At 48.0% G+C, this 15,484-nt stretch overlaps 1 protein-coding gene across 4 annotated transcripts in view; it reads left to right on the top strand.

Annotated features, from left to right (window-relative positions):
• The window catches only part of PCK1 (phosphoenolpyruvate carboxykinase 1), a 68,819-nt gene that overhangs the window by 38,400 nt on the left and 14,935 nt on the right, over window positions 1–15,484 (top strand). Inside the window, exon 1 of one of the 4 annotated variants that reach the window (XM_055089923.1) lies at window positions 6,199–6,309. The exons of the other annotated variants lie outside the window; for them this stretch is intronic. The gene's annotated coding sequence lies outside the window, so the exon portion shown is untranslated. Of the gene's footprint in view, window positions 1–6,198; window positions 6,310–15,484 lie in introns of those variants that run through there. 4 annotated transcript variants of the gene reach the window in all.

Raw genomic sequence — 15,484 nt, 5'->3', positions numbered from 1 at the left:
TATAACTGATTCACTTTGTTATAAAGCAGAAACTAACACACCATTGTAAAGCAATTATACTCCAATAAAGATGTTAAATAAATAAATAAATAAACAAAAATAAAAATAAGAATTCCATAACAAAAAAAAAAACCCAAGAAAACCCAATTAGCTTTCTGCTTCTTTGCTAATGAGGGGACAGTGCCGGGCAGAGTTTGGCTGCTTGAGAATGGAGTTCAAACAGGGCCAGCTGTGGAACTCAAGCTAGCAGAACTGATGAAAGGAACACACCTCAAGGACGTCTGTGTTCTTAGTAATATCAAAATGTTCATCTTCATTTGATGGAACGCTTCTGAGTCTGAATTGTCAGTATAGACGTTAAGGATGTAATAGCTATTGATGCCTATTCTGGATAATAATGCCTAAAGATATCACTGGGGCATTTTTCATGGGAGCTTTACTCTGCAAGTGGAAATTTTTCTGCATGGTTGCTATCTGCAAAAATGTCAGACTTATCCACGCTAATATTTGTAAGGTGGCATTGATGTTATTTTTTCCTGCAGTTGTTTGTGTGGCATTGTGCTTTGTTAATGAGTGCATTGTGTCATGGGTTGATGTCACAGGGCGATCGATGGCACAGGGGGACGGGGGGTCACCTTGAGGCTGTTGCTTGGGCTCAGGGTCTGATTTGCCGCCCTGAAGGTCTAGGAATTTGATTCTATCGGGATTCCACAGTGGACTCGGAAGGCACTGGCATATCAATCGGTGCCAATTTCTTAATTTACGACAAAACATGACCTCTCTAGAAAGATAGACCCCAACTCTACCATCCAGGCTTCCTCATTCCTTGCAGCTACTGTGATGAGAAAGAACTGTGGTTGGTGGAAAGACAGACTGGGGCAGAGTCGCAGCTCCACTAGTGACCTCCAGCAAGACCGACCTTTCCGAGCCTCAGTTTCCTCATTTGTGAGATAGCCACCCTGCCTCCTACTCACAGGGAAGTTGGGAAGATTAAAGGAAGATATGTATGTAAACTTCTGGGTCTAAAAAGAAGCACTGAATGATTTAAAGGAGACGGGCAAATGCAGCGGTTAAGCATATAGACTTCAGAGTCAATGAGGGGATTTCTCTTACAGCTGTCATCTCCTGAAATACGCTGCTTCTTTTCTCTGAGAGTCAGTCTTCTCATCTACTCAATGGGATCAGAATGTTATCTACTGCACAGGTTTGTTGTGGCACTGAGTGAGAGACTGAAGGGCGATCACGGCGCCTGGACAGAGCAAGGGCTCCAGTGAATGGAACCCACCACTGTCATTAGGAATCTTAGTAGCTGGGGTGGTGGAAACCATAGCAGCTATTGTGGCGCCACCAGCAACCAAAGCAAAACAAGCCAGGAGGTGAAGATCGCTTGATGAGCACAAAATCGAATGAAGAGGTGGACGGTCACGGGCAGAGCTTCTCTGCCCTGACATTTATTGGTGTCTCAGGCTGGGAGAGTCTCTGTTGTAGGGCTGTCCTGTGCATTCCCTGGTGCAGAGCTGTATCTCTGGCTTCTTCCCCCAGATGCCAATAGCACCACCCAGTTGTGACAACCAGAGATGCCTCTGGACACTGACCCATGTCCCCAGGGAGAGGGCAGAATCTCCCCGCTTGAGGAGCTCTAGTCTAAGGGACAACTTCACCCAGACCAAGGAGAAACCCATGGTCCTCCATAACTTGCTCCATTGCCCGCACCGGTCCAGAGGCCTCCCTGCCCGATATGGTGCTTTGATCCTCCCTTTTCTAATCTATGCTATCTTTTGACTGTTTGCTGAAAAATATCGAACGAATACTGTGAACCAAGTACCTCGGGGATAATCTACGGGGGAGCAAGGCTCAGCCTCTCCCTCGGGGACACTCCCTCACACAGACCTTCCACCTTGAGCCCTTCCGTCCACACGCTGCTGCTTGCGTGGTCTGCTGCCTTGACCCCAGGTTTCTGAAGCTCCCTGCAGCCCGGAGCCTCCCTTGGCCCCTCGGAGACAAACCTCCTCTGCATAGAATTACCTCTTTGGAGAGCTCATCTTTTTCCTTGTGCGGTTGCCCATGATATTTACTAGCATTATGATCTCGGGGATGAGAATTAACCCTGCTGGACCGCAGGTTCCCGTGCAAAATGAGGACAACGATAGGTTCCCCAAGTGGTGCCTGCACTCAGGTGAACCGAGATTCCCGGGCCTCTTACCTCTTCTCTCTCTTTTCTAATGATAACTTCATTCTCAATTCTACCTTGCCCTCTCTCTTGATATTTACCACAAAGTGTTGTTTTTTTTTTTTTTTTTTTGCGATCGGCAGGCGGACTCTCAACCACTGCGCCACCAGGGAAGCCCCACAAAGTGGTTTTTGAGGACAGAGCTTAACTTAATGTGTCAAAGCTTCAGTTTTTTTTTTCTATTATTCCAGTGCCTATATTGGTCTGCATTACTATCCAATTTCAAATGTTCCTTACCAGTGGAACTCAGTGGTTTGTAAATCTCTCTATCATGGCCAGAACAGTTTGCCCCACTGTAATTTGGACTAATCTCTGAGAAGGCCTGGCTGAATGAGTAAAAGTACAAATAATTTTCCAATTAAAAAAAAAAAGAGGTACTTTATTACTTTCAAACCAAGCAAGAACTGGGCTAGAAAACTATGACTGAAGAAAATTCTTTAGGGAAATATTAAGTAAACATTAAGAATGACTGGGGGGGCTTCCCTGGTGGCGCAGTGGTTGCGCGTCCGCCTGCCGATGCAGGGGACGCGGGTTCGTGCCCCGGTCCAGGAGGATGCCCGGAGCCTTTGCTCCGCAGCGGGAGAGGCCACAGCGGTGAGAGGCCCGCGTACCGCAAAAAAAAAAAAAAAAAAAAAAAAAAAAGAATGACTGGGAACTTCATTTCGTAAGGTCTCTATCGCTTATTGGTTTTATGAGCCTATGCAATACCCGCCAGGAGATAAGTGCATATATAATCCCTGCTCTGCTTGATGTGTTGGGTAACAGCTTGAGCTCTTAAGTAGCTTCAGCAGTCACCAGAAATCCTGTTGGAACTGTTAATTTGCTTAGCAAAGGCCTTCTTTAAAGATCTTAGAAGGTAAACTTTAACCCGGCCTCTGTCAGAATTACTATTAGAGGTACAGAATTGATGAGGTTTACTTAGCTCATTTCCATTTTTGCTGTACTTACCAGGGCAACGGTTCCATATTTCTGAGATACATAATGTTCACGTCATGACACTGTTTTTATAGCTGCTTCACATAATTTAATTTGGGGCACCCAATTTAATCATGTGTGTCCTGTTTTACCTATTGATTTTTCAAAGGGAAGTAAATAATTTTAAAAGGAAATTTTCATTCCTGTTCATCCACCCTAGCTCCCTATCTCTGTCTAAGAAGTTGAATCATTGCCATGAGGTCTCCTGGAAAGCTTGCAGGACTAGACATCAACAGAACTGGACCAGATTCGGGTTTTGTCTCTAATGCACTATGTTCATTTCTTCAATATGCAGTGCCAGTATTTTGGAATAATCTTCAATTTTCCTACCTCTCAGAATTGTGAAGATTGAATTTGGGAAAGAAGGAAAGCAGAAAGGTTTCATACAAAAATCTGTCCAGAGGGTCTGTCAGATCTGCAAAATGAAAATGGATGGGTTGGCGTATCAGAATTCTAAAAAGATCTTTAAGAGAGAGTGTGCAGGAAGGGAGCCGTGGAGGAAAGCAGAAATGTCACAAGGGACATTTTACAAAACACATTGTGGTTTAGAGATAAGGTCAAGTTTCAGGCAGGAGAGGCAGCGCCTGCTACGGAGGATGGGGGGGTCAGCCCAGCGATATTTGGTCTCTAGTTTATGCCATGACTTAGGGCCAGACAGGCAAGAGTAGGAGAAAGGTGGGCCCTCACAGTTACCAAGGAAGTTCATATAGTATTGTTACAAGGGAAAAGAGAACAGCCAGCCACATTATCCATATTAGCCCCCAAACGGAAACAACCCAAATGTCCATCAGCAGAGGTATGGATAAACAAAATGTGGCATAAACACACGATGGAATACTATTCAGCCACGAAAAGGAACGAAGTACTGATATATGCTTGAAAATATGATGCTAAGTGAAAGAAGCTCCAAAAGGCTACATCTCATATGATTCCATTTATAGGAGATTTACAGAATAGGCAAGTCAGTAGAGATGGAAAGTGGATTGGTGGTTGCCAAGGTGTTAGGAGCTGGGAATGGGGAGTAGTGAGTGGTTTCTTTTTGGGGTGATGGAATGTTTTAAATGTGATTGGGGCGATGGTTGCACAATTCTGTGAATATATTAAAAACCACTGAACTGTATACTTTTAAAGGATGAATTATTTTAGGGTGTGTGAATTGTATGTTACAGGGGGAGAGAGAGAGACAGAGAGAGAGAGGGAGAGAATTAGGAGGTTATGATCATAAAAACTTGAAATAGGATTTTTAAAAATCATTATTTCTGTTAATAAAAGTTATGCCTCCAGGTGCTGAGTTGCTGGAAAGAGTTTGCGTTTTGGAGTTCGGAGACCTGCCTCTAGGCCTCGGGCAAGTCTCTTAAACTTTCAGGGCCTTAGTTTCCTCATCTAAGCCTCAGGGCGTTAGATAAAATGATCCATGTGTTCCTTTCCAGCTCTAAATACCCTGTGATTTCCAAGATTCTCTTCCTGTCTTCTTTCTTGCCAAGCATTGCCCCAGAAAATTCGACCCGACATCCCCTTGCCAGCACTGACATGAAGAGAGCTTACGGTGTTAAATAACTTTGGATGTTTTACATATTGGGTTTCCTTTGAATGGGTCATCCTTAAAGCAGAAAGTTCCGAATTCTTCTTAAATCATCCCATACGAGATTCTAAAAATACTTAGAAACGCCATGCATGGATCATGGGAATTGTGACCCTTTACCTAGATTTATGTAACCTTCTGGTCACACAGTCAGGCAAGGTGAGGTTAGAAAAAGGAATGTCTTTTGTCTCGAGTCCCATACCTACTCATGACACCAATTTATCACCTTCTTTTCGTTCTCGATTCCTGTTTATCTCTCCTGACCTTATTCAAAGCAACTTGAAAACATTAAGTACAGCTCTCGATTTGGTTAAACTGATGGCTCTAAGTGAAAAAACAAGACTGTCAACTTGGAGCTGTAGATAAGGCCGTTTTCCTGGGACGTGAGGACACCAGGCTTTACCTGAAACTGACATCTGAAAGTTAAAGGCGGAGAGGGGGCTGGTGGGGAGGAAGGAAAGAAAGGCAAAGGAGTTATGTTACCGTGGGGAAAGGTTAGAAATGAATCACAAAGATCAGGGTAGGAAACCAAGTAATAAAATAAGTGCATAATAGTGGGTTGCCAGGCAGACAGTGGGCTAATACTGAAGTGACAATTGAATACAGATGGGGGGCTCAGCAAGGGAAGAGTGGGCGAGATGGAAAAACAAAGGAAGAAATCATAAAAGCCAACACAGAGGGGAAGAGCAGTCTGTCACTTAGTCTTAGGAGAAATTAAGAAGCCAGACAAATTATAAGTGTACTTTCCCTGAGAAACAGGATCAGACAGTCTGAGATTGGCACTCCTGGCGGGGTGGCGAGTGACACGGCGGGGACCTGCGCGTTGGCCTCTCTGACCCGGCATGGGGACAGTGGGACTTGACAAAGTTTGCAGTGAGGTGCAGGAGTGGGAGCAGGGTGATGTTTGGGGGCTCTGCCGGATCTCCTTGATTCTTCTGTTCAGAAAGAGAACAGCAGACAAAGGTAAAGACACGTAACGTTACTGGGGGCCCGTGTGTCCATCCGTGGGCTGCCGTGCATGCCGCCCTTTGATTTTCCCCGTGACCCTGTGCAGTTAAGAACTATTCTTATCCCACTGTTCCAGACGAGGACACTGGGGCAGCTTGCTCAGTCCCACACAGCAAGGACCCTGTGCTTCTGACCTCCCTGACGTCTGTGTCCCTCCCCGGGCGTCCTTCTGGAGCCACGGCATAAGCGGTTAAACGTACCTCTCCCAGGCAGGGCTGGAAGGAGGGGTTTTCAGGGACCCCCTGGACTTGGATGACACGGTTTTCACTTGTCCTGTCACCATAAAGGAAATGGACGGGGCCATTCTGAACGTTTGCTCTCCTCTGCAGTTGGTTGTCTTTTTCTTCTCTCCATTGGCAGTGGCTTCACCAGGCTCTCAGAATAACACCTTGCCAAGAGCGTGTGCCTCAGTGCGTCTCGGGAACAAGCTGCACAGAAACCCTCCACACTCAAACACCGGCCTGCCCGACCAGCCTGCGGAGCTGGCCATGGCCTGCACTTCAGGAGGCCTCAGGTGTGCGGGGCAGCTCAGCTCAGCATCCAGACGAGAGTGGGGTCTTGGAAGGATGGGGCTCCTCCCCCTATCTCTCTCCAGCCCACGCAGAGTCAGGCAACCACTCTCAGCCAGAGTGGACCTCTGCAGACTAAGAAGGGATTCCGTCTCGTTCTAGAAGGTTCTCTCCACTTCTCAAATGTTATGACCAAATGAAGAAAGAAAGGCTGACTTTGAAATCAATGCCTCGACAGGGCAAGGCAGAGAAAGTTTCTAGTGGACGGCCCAGGCCTAGCTGATGCTTCGTGAAGGTAGTAGAAGGCATCATTTGTTTTCAGAGTGTAATTTTATTGTATCGTAATGCAACGAAGGTAAGATAAATTTCCTATTATTTTATAACAACCCTATCATTTTCATAATACCATACTATTATAATAACCGTTTCACTGCAAGTGATGAGTATGTAATTGTATTTCTTATATACTAGTATATTATAATTTACCACCACAAACTTTGCTCTGTTTTCCCCTTAAGTTTTTATATTTTCACTGTTGAAAAACTTTTAAATATTTTCTGAAGTGGCTCATTCAGGCTTATACTGCAGACTTCCTGCTACAAACCTTCTGCCATCATCTCTCTTTTCAGATGGTAAACTACTCTGAAAGGCTTAATGAATAAATGAATAAATTAATAACGACCAGAGAAAGGTCCGGGTAAAGCAGTGCGTGTTTGGGGTGCTTGGCTGACATTTAGTGAATGGTGATTATCTTATGATCTGATGATAAAAGATGAACTTAAGCCCCTCCCCCCCACCCCAACTCTCCTTCCTGACTCCTAAGAGTTTTCACTGGCGTGGTTATGTAAATGTGCAGAGTGTGAGGGAAATTATTGCCTAATTTCAAAAACAAATGAATCACCAGTATAAAGGGCGATTCTGCATCACGCTTTTATGTCTACAGTGACTCATGATGGTGCTGCGTTTTCAAAGAGATGGAGTTTTGAACATGTTTGCATGCCTGACGGAGGTCGTTGGCGTTCCTCCCGTTAGCCGTGTGGATGCAGGATGCCTATCCCCCGCCCACCGCCATCCACCAAGAACTCAGATGTGCAGAGGTTCCCGACAGGGCCCCTGGGTGTCGGGACAGGACAGGTGTGCGGGCCCGTCCGGCGCTTGGCAGGATGTGGCGTGTCCCTGGTCCCCATGCACTAAATGCCAGTCATGCTTCCGTCGTTTTGTGACAACCCCATAAGCTCCGCACATTTCCAAAGGCAGCCCGGTGGCCAGGGGTGGTGAGGGTCCTGCCCCTGGTGGAGAATGTGTCTGAGACAGTGAGGTTCTGCTAAGCTCTCGGAGATGCTGTGTGCACAGGCGCCTAAATGCTCAGCTGCGTTTCCTCTGTTGAACACGTGGCTAGCTTAAAATCGATCATCTAATTTCGTGCTGCCGTTATTTATTCCTGGCAAGACGCTTGTTTGGGGTTTTTGTATTTTGTTTACTCAAAGAATTCTTGTACAAACAGGCTCTGAGGTCTCAGGAAAGGAGAGAGGTAAAGTACTTCATACAAATAAAACCCGGAGCCTTCTTGATCTGCTTGGAAGTCCAAACAAGATATAACAGTGGCCGAAGTCCGAGGCCCAGGCAAGGCCCCCAGGGCTGTCCCCCTGTTGCATCGAGGGGGACATGTACTTCTGGCTGACTTTTCCATAGCCCAGTGTTATGACTCCAAGCTCCCATCCTTAAACCCAATGTTGTAACCCGGAAGTAGATGGGCTCTCAGAGCTGGGCTCATCTTAACCAAGCTCACAAGACTGTTGTTCAAAACAAGAACATCAACCTGCAGTGAGACCAGAGCTGTGCTGGGACTGAGCTCCTGGCATCTATGACCTGCACGGCCTTCAGAAACCAAATCATAATCTCATGGTGCTCAAGACTATAGAACTCAAGCAAAGTGGTTGGTTAGGTTAAATGGAGTTTACCTTGTCATGCAGCAAGTAGCCCTGAGCATTTACCACGGTCAGGGCTGGGACACAGTCCTGACCAAGGCTGACAAGGTGTTTGTCCGGCATGGAGTTCATCACATTTGAATCAGGGATCCTGAAGTTTAACCCACAGACGAATGAAGACACTAATGTCAAAGAGTGATAAATGCCAGGAAGGAAACACGCCTGGGACAGTGTGCTGGGGGCTGCTTGGAAAGGCTGAGCCCCGAGTGACAGGGAGGCCCCAGCCACACACAAGCCAGGGGCAGTGCTCCAGGCAGAAGGAAGAGCAGGTGCAAAGGCCCTGAGGTAGGAACAAAGGTGGCTCAAGGATGTGACCAAGTTCAACTCACAAAAAGGAAGCTGATTTTGGAGTTCTGAGGAGCTCCTTGGTAGCTCCCAAGGGCTGACCACAATCTGATACAGAGGGTTGGGTAAGCAGACAGAGCAGGTTACAAAAAAACAATGCACTGACATTTTTGGGATTCTTCTGGTTGCTCTGTGGACCGTCCCACACCCATCTCACCCCTCACATCAGTTAGCAGAGTGTCTGGCCTCACGAAGTGTGCTCCAATATGTGTCAGTAAATGTCCCGGGCACTGCAGAAAGGGAAGGAGCAGCGTGGGCCCACCCCAAACAAACAAATGCCTTTCTGTTCAAACGTGAGTGCCTGCAACCAGAGATAGTAAAGGTCACTTCCTAGAGATGACCTGTCCAGGCCATGATGTACCGTGGAGACTTAGATTTCATCTCTGACTTAGCCTTTTATTTTTTAAAAGGAACAACATATGTCATATGAAACTTTTTTTTGACATGACAATACCTGGAATGATTAGATACATAAAGAACAATGAGACGGCAAGCGTTTCTAAGTATATTTTGAGCAGTTATTATCCACCATCAGTGCCTTTCAAATGTCACTTTGTGGAGGGTTCCTCTGTTTGTTGCAAAGCAGGAAACTTTCTCGCTGTTCTTCTTTAAAGTAGTTGAGGGTATTTTAAATCTCTGTGTCGAACTATGCAAGCCGCTCCAAAATTAAAGCGCTCAAAACCTTTATTTTGCAAAGCCCGAACGGTGCCCATCAAATCAGCGAGAACATTCCCTTTTCAGAATTTAGCATGTGCTTCTGGAAATGTCAGATGTGCTCTCATTTAAATAATGTGACATCTCACAAGAAGACATCTGATGAGCATTGCATTCAACTGTTAAAAGTACAGCAAAGAAAGTCCAAGAAGCTCCCCCCACCCCCCGCCGAAATTTATCATTAATAATTCACAGGAGCTACTTTGTGTGGACGCCTACTGAATGTGATTGAATTCCTCTTTCTCTCTCTGCAAATGGAGGCTGTGAGGACTCATTTTAACTGAAGGGACACCTGAGATTTTCACCTGAAAGGAAGAAAGATGAAGCGTTACAGTTACTCAGCTAGGCTTCACGCACTCAAAACGTATGCACAAACGTCTAAACACAGAAGTGCTTGAGATACGTCTTCAAATACAGGTGTCTTAAAAACGTGTGGTGAGCCCCAACACGGGAACGTTTCACTTCCCACCGCGGACCAGCTCACAGAAAGTCCAAGCTCGCTCGTTTGCAACTCAACACATGTTTTACAGGTGTGCGCAGGGTTCAGAATGCTCGTGCATCTCTTGAAACTTTGAACCTGGAAGCTGTAGTTTGCTGAACAGAAGTAAACACGAGCCCCCGAAGGACTGGTCCATGGCTACCGTCTTGTTCCCAAGATGCCCCGGGCCCAGGAGGACAAATGTTGGCCTGAATACAGGTTGGGTTGGTGTAGTGGGTCACTGGGAAGGGTACCAGGGAGCTGTTTCTGGGCCTGGTAGTCACCCTTTCCCTCTTCCTCTTCCTTTGCTGCCCACCCTTGGTCAGAAATATGGAGGCTTGGCTTGAATGAATCGCTCAGGGGGGCAAAAGGCCGACCTCGGTGCCAGGTGAAGTTTTGAGACAGGTGGCTCAGCCTTGCCCATGGACCAGCCCCTGGCACCCATAGCATCAGGGGCCAACAGCCTTCCCAGTGCTGAATGAGATCAGGGATGGGAAACAATTAAGAAAACGTTGCTAGCATAGCCCCCTAGCCTAGGAAACGGCGCTCTGAAGGAGAAACTGTCCTCTCTCGGAGAAAGTCGAGGCAGGTCGGCCTGAGTCACCGTGCGTCTTGGTGATGCAGCCAGTGGCACAGAGTCCACTGGGGAGGGGACGTGTAATGGGCTGCCATGCTTCCTCTCACCAGGCTTAAATTAATTTCTTCATATGTTCTCGTTAGTTAACAATGATTGATAGGGTGAAGATATTATTAATAAAAATTAGGTAACCAGCCCGGGAACGGACTTTGGTTCGTGCCTCGGCACTTAGCAAAGGGCAAGCGTAGAAAGGATATTTTCAGCAGCTTGTGACTGGAATGAGTCGGGCCAGGTGGAGAATGGTTCCAGCCATTTATCAAAGCTGTCAAGACGCGTCTCCCACCAGAAGTGTTTACCGATATTCACAGTGAGCCCCTGCGTGCTGCTAATAGGAGCCCGGTCGGCCGTAACTCAGGAATCTGAAAACGACTCGGGTTATTTAGTGCACCTATTCGATCGAACGTGCATACGTCCCGCGGTTCTTGATGCTCCCCATTATGAGAAGGCACCGTGGAACTTCTGGAAAGGTAAACAACTGCTCAGAAAGGCTGCTCAGAAAAATGCCTGCCTGGGGAGCTTCGAACGAGCCCAGGCAGAACGTGCCCCGGGGAGCGGAGGATGCCGGGGGGAAAGCGGCGTCAGGAGTGAAAAATGAGCTGCTTATTCCACACGCGTGATCACATAAGTGTGACTCAGGGAACCGAGAGGGAAGAGTAGACAGGAAAGCACATGGAAGAAGTTAAATAAAAGCCCGAGGTGATACTGCCGTTACTCCCTTAGGGGGTGGATGCATTGATTGGGTGTATTTATCGCCTGCACCCTGTCGCCGAGGGGGGTCCTGCTCCTCCGTGTGTAGAACTTGTCTTCCAGCTGCGTTTGTGTAGCGATTGTTTGCTGTGCGCCTACTATGTGCCAGGCATGGGTTAAGGTGCAGCGTTTGCTGAAAGGAGTGAGAACACAGACTCCTAGAGGTCAGGAATTTTGCCTTTGCTTTTTTGTCCCTTCAAAACCCCACAAGGATGCTTATTTGGGTTACCAAGTGTGATCTGGGCTACCCTCTGATGTAAGTTCTGTAATCATCCTCACTTGACAGATGAGGGAACTGAGGAAGCATAGAAAGGGTGTGACTTGATGAGGGCCACATGGTCCAGATACGAACGGGAGCCTCGGCCTCTGGCGTCCGTGCTGTCGGCTACTACGCTACTCTGCCCCCCAAAGGGACACCATAGGCCCCGCCTGCAGATCGAAATGCTGAACCAATCCCTGTTTCTGAGCACCGGGATGGTCCACTGCTCAGTGAGGTTGACCCACGTCTGCACATATAGAAGCTGGTGTCCGGAAGCCCGGACTTCCCATTGCCTTGCAACCCTGGAGCAGTGAGCCCTGCCACTTGGAGAGGGAGCCCACAGGCGCTTGTGTGCTGAGGCCAGCCCCTGAGACAGACGTGCATGCCCTAGACCCTGCTGGTCCTGGCCAGGTCAGCCCCCAGCAAGGCAGAGAAGGATTGAGAAAGAGGCCTCTTGCATCACAACTTCCTTGCACCAGGCCAGGGAAAGAAAACTTGCCTAACCTCGGCTTTCGGCAGAGCTGCAGGGTGGAATTCTGCCTGATTGAAAATTAAAGAATGACAGAGACATAAGCAGGGCAGAGGTCTCCCCAGCCCCTGCTTCCCATTTTCCCGGCTGAAACACCAACTTACTGACGAGACAAATCTTGCTCATCTGTGTTGGCCTGTGATTCTAGGTACCCACAACAGATTTCTCACCCCCTTGCCAATTTTACTTTTTCTTGAAATATCCAAACCACCAAAATGAAAGCTTCTTTCCACCTTTACCATTTATTTTACTTGGTTGCCTCTTCCAAGCAGCACAGACTAGTTTAGGCAAAGGGGCTCATGGGCTGGCATCTTTTTCCATCAGACCCTGTGGTCATTGTTCAAACAGGGTTTTCTGCGTGTGGGTAGAAGGGCCCTGATTTGGTACTAGGATATGAGAGCAGCATCCTGAGGGGCCTCCGTTTTCTCTGTATTTCAGCTTGGAAGTGTTTTAGGGTATTACGGCTAAGTTAGATGCCCCAGTCCCTGATGAGACACGCTGGCTGGACCCCGATCCTGGGGGCTGTGTCCCGAGTACCAGTGCTGTGAATCCCACCTTCCACCCCTGGGAGAGGAGCTGAGAGTGTGAGATTTACTGAGTTTTAGGCATTATCCCCAGCACGGATCAGAAAAGACATTTTTGTTCTGAGCCGCAACACTGCAGGCATGTGGCAGAGCTTGCATCGTTACCAGGGAGCGCTGGGAAAGAGGAGCCTTCAGTTCCCGAGCGATTATCATTATTTCCAATAGAGTTAACTGCGCTGCAAAGTGGATCCATTTTCTCGCTGCAAAATAAGTGCGTTGGATTGGTTTTTTTTTTGGTAACTATGCAATTAGTTCTTTTTGCCCCGCGCTTTGCCTGGTGGTGCTGTCTTTTCTCTGTGAGTGTGCTTGGAACGGTGTTTGGCGGTGAATCTGTTCTCACTCTACCGTACACGCTCTGGGAAAATGGACTTGCTTACTCTGTAGCCCCTGAAATCGAGGGCACCGTGAGTCAGAAGGACCGGCTCAGTTTAGAGATAAGGAAACTGAGACCGTAGAGCGTATGTGACCGATCCCGGGACACTCAGTAACGATGGCACAAGTGTTTTCAAAGACCACCTGGAGCCGTACCACCCAGCTAACGCCCTCCACACTAAAAGTCATATGCAAACACATAGAAAGAGTAGAAAACTGGGGATTGGGGCCAAAATCTGGGTATGCTCTGTTTACAGCGTGAAAACTGCTACAGAGAACTAAGGCACGGTTGTAAAAAATCAGGGCAAACCTGAATTTTAAATTTTCTTTTGTCGTATCTTAGTTTGCTGCTCCTTTCCAGCCGGTGTAGTTGTGTACCTAAATTAGCTGTCATGTGACTCTGACTTCCCATTTTAACATGTGCACAAGCAGCGTGGAAACCAAGTCCTCCCCAGCGGCCAACAAGAAGGGAGGCTTAGCAAACACAGTGTCACCGGTCTTCCAAAGTAGGGGAGAGGGAAATAAGACAAAAACCAAAGCCACCGTGGACCTCAGAGTCCTTGGCAGTGAACACGTGCAGTGACGAATCGACGGGACTTTGGGGATAGAAGCAGTCCTGGACCGTGTCTCATCCACCTCCGCGCTGAACAGGTGAAGAAAGTGAGGCATGGACGCTGGTCTCACTGGCTTCTGGGGGAGCTGGAACCGGAATTGCCCCAGGTCTCCTGAGTCGGGGTTCTGTATAGGTTGGGATCCTGTCTCAGTTAGGAAGCTTTTGGCTGCGAACCACAGGCCACGTGACTCAAATAGCCAGTCGACAAGGGGAGTTAGGCTCTCACATGGTACAGAGAAGCGCAACGCTAGGCACGGTCTATGAGCAGTCTTGGAATCTGCAGCCCTGACTTTCAGGGTGACTCTCCTGTCACCGCCTGGGGCCCTAGCCTCCATAGAAGCTCACCGTCCGCGTCCCACGGAGGTGACCCTGCGCTCTGAGGTTGTTCGCGGGATGGATGTGGCGTGGAATGTGGGATTCCAACATGTGCCTCACTTCTGCACACCCGGAGCTCCTTCACGCCTCCCCAGAAACCTGACGCAGAGCCCTCCAAAGAAGATAAACAAGACTGGGGGCTTCCCGGTGGCGCAGCGGTTAAGAATCTGCCTGCCAACGCAGGGGACACGGGTTCGATCCAGGAAGATCCCACACGCCGCGGAGCAGCTAAGTCCGTGTGCCACAACCACTGAGCCTGCGCTCTAGAGCCCGCGAGCCACAGCACGACTACTGAGCCTGCGCGCCTAGAGCCCGTGCTCCGCAACAAGAGAAGCCACCGCAATGAGAAGCCCGCGCACCGCGATGAAAGGTAGCCCCCGCTCGCCGCAACTGGAGAAAGCCTGCACGCAGCAACGAAGACCCGACACAGCCAAAAATAATAAATAAATTAATTAATTATTTTAAAAATGAAACTAAACAAGATTGTATGGATTTGCTATTTCCGTGGGTCACTAATGATTGCAAGGGAAGATAAACAGCCCTCTAGAAAGGTTCTAACACCTGGTTATCAGCATTCATTTAACATATCTTATGTGCAAAAATTATGCTTTATTGACACAAACAGGCAAAATGGGTTCCCTCTAGATCCATTTTTATTTCTTCCTTGTGGAAAGAATATGCACACAGACAAAATCTTCTCCTGGGAGAAGATTCCCAAATGACACAAATTGTCTTCTCTGCTGGGTGGGTGTACATTCAGCCCAAGACTATGGTCTTAAGACATTACAAGGCTGTTGAGAGACGTGGAAAGGATTAGGTGGAGGGGTGGGGGGCGGGTGGGTGTGTTGGAGACCTGCCTGCCTCCTAGAGTGACCTTCAGATGAGCGCCCCTCCCCCACATACAACATACCTGCTCCCCACACTGGGCCATTGTCCCACATCTTGCACATAAAAGACGGGACTACATAATATTTTTTGGTCTGTTTGTTTGTTTGTTTTTAACAATATCTTTTTAAAATAAATTTATTTATTTATTTTTGGCTGTGTTTCTGTGCGAGGGCTCTCTCTAGTTGCGGCAAGTGGGGGCCACTCTTCATCGCGGTGCGTGGGCCTCTCACCGTCGTGGCCTCTCGTTGCGGAGCACAGGCTCCAGACACGCAGGCTCAGTAGTTGTGGCTCACGGGCCCAGTTGCTCCGCGGATCTTCCCAGACCAGGGCTCGAACCCGTGTCCCCTGCATTGGCAGGCAGATTCTCAACCACTGCGCCACCAGGGAAGCCCCTCTTTTTTGGTTGTTGATTGAGGTGAAATTCATAACATGAAATCAACCATTTTGGAATGGAATCTAAAAAAAAAGAAGGTCATGAAGAACCTAGGGGCAGGACAGGAATAAAGACGCAGACATAGAGGATGGACCTGAGGACACGGGGAGGGAGAAAGGTAAGCTGGGACGAAGTGAGAGAGTGGCATGGACTTATATACACTACCAAATGTAAAATCGATAGCTAGTGGGAAGCAGCCGCATAGCACAGGGAGATCA

Source organism: Physeter macrocephalus, chromosome 14 (genome assembly GCF_002837175.3).
Source record: "Physeter macrocephalus isolate SW-GA chromosome 14, ASM283717v5, whole genome shotgun sequence".
Taxonomy (NCBI): domain Eukaryota; kingdom Metazoa; phylum Chordata; class Mammalia; order Artiodactyla; family Physeteridae; genus Physeter; species Physeter macrocephalus.
The sequence above is the reverse complement of the archived record's forward strand: the minus strand, read 5'-3'. Positions and strand labels throughout refer to the sequence as shown.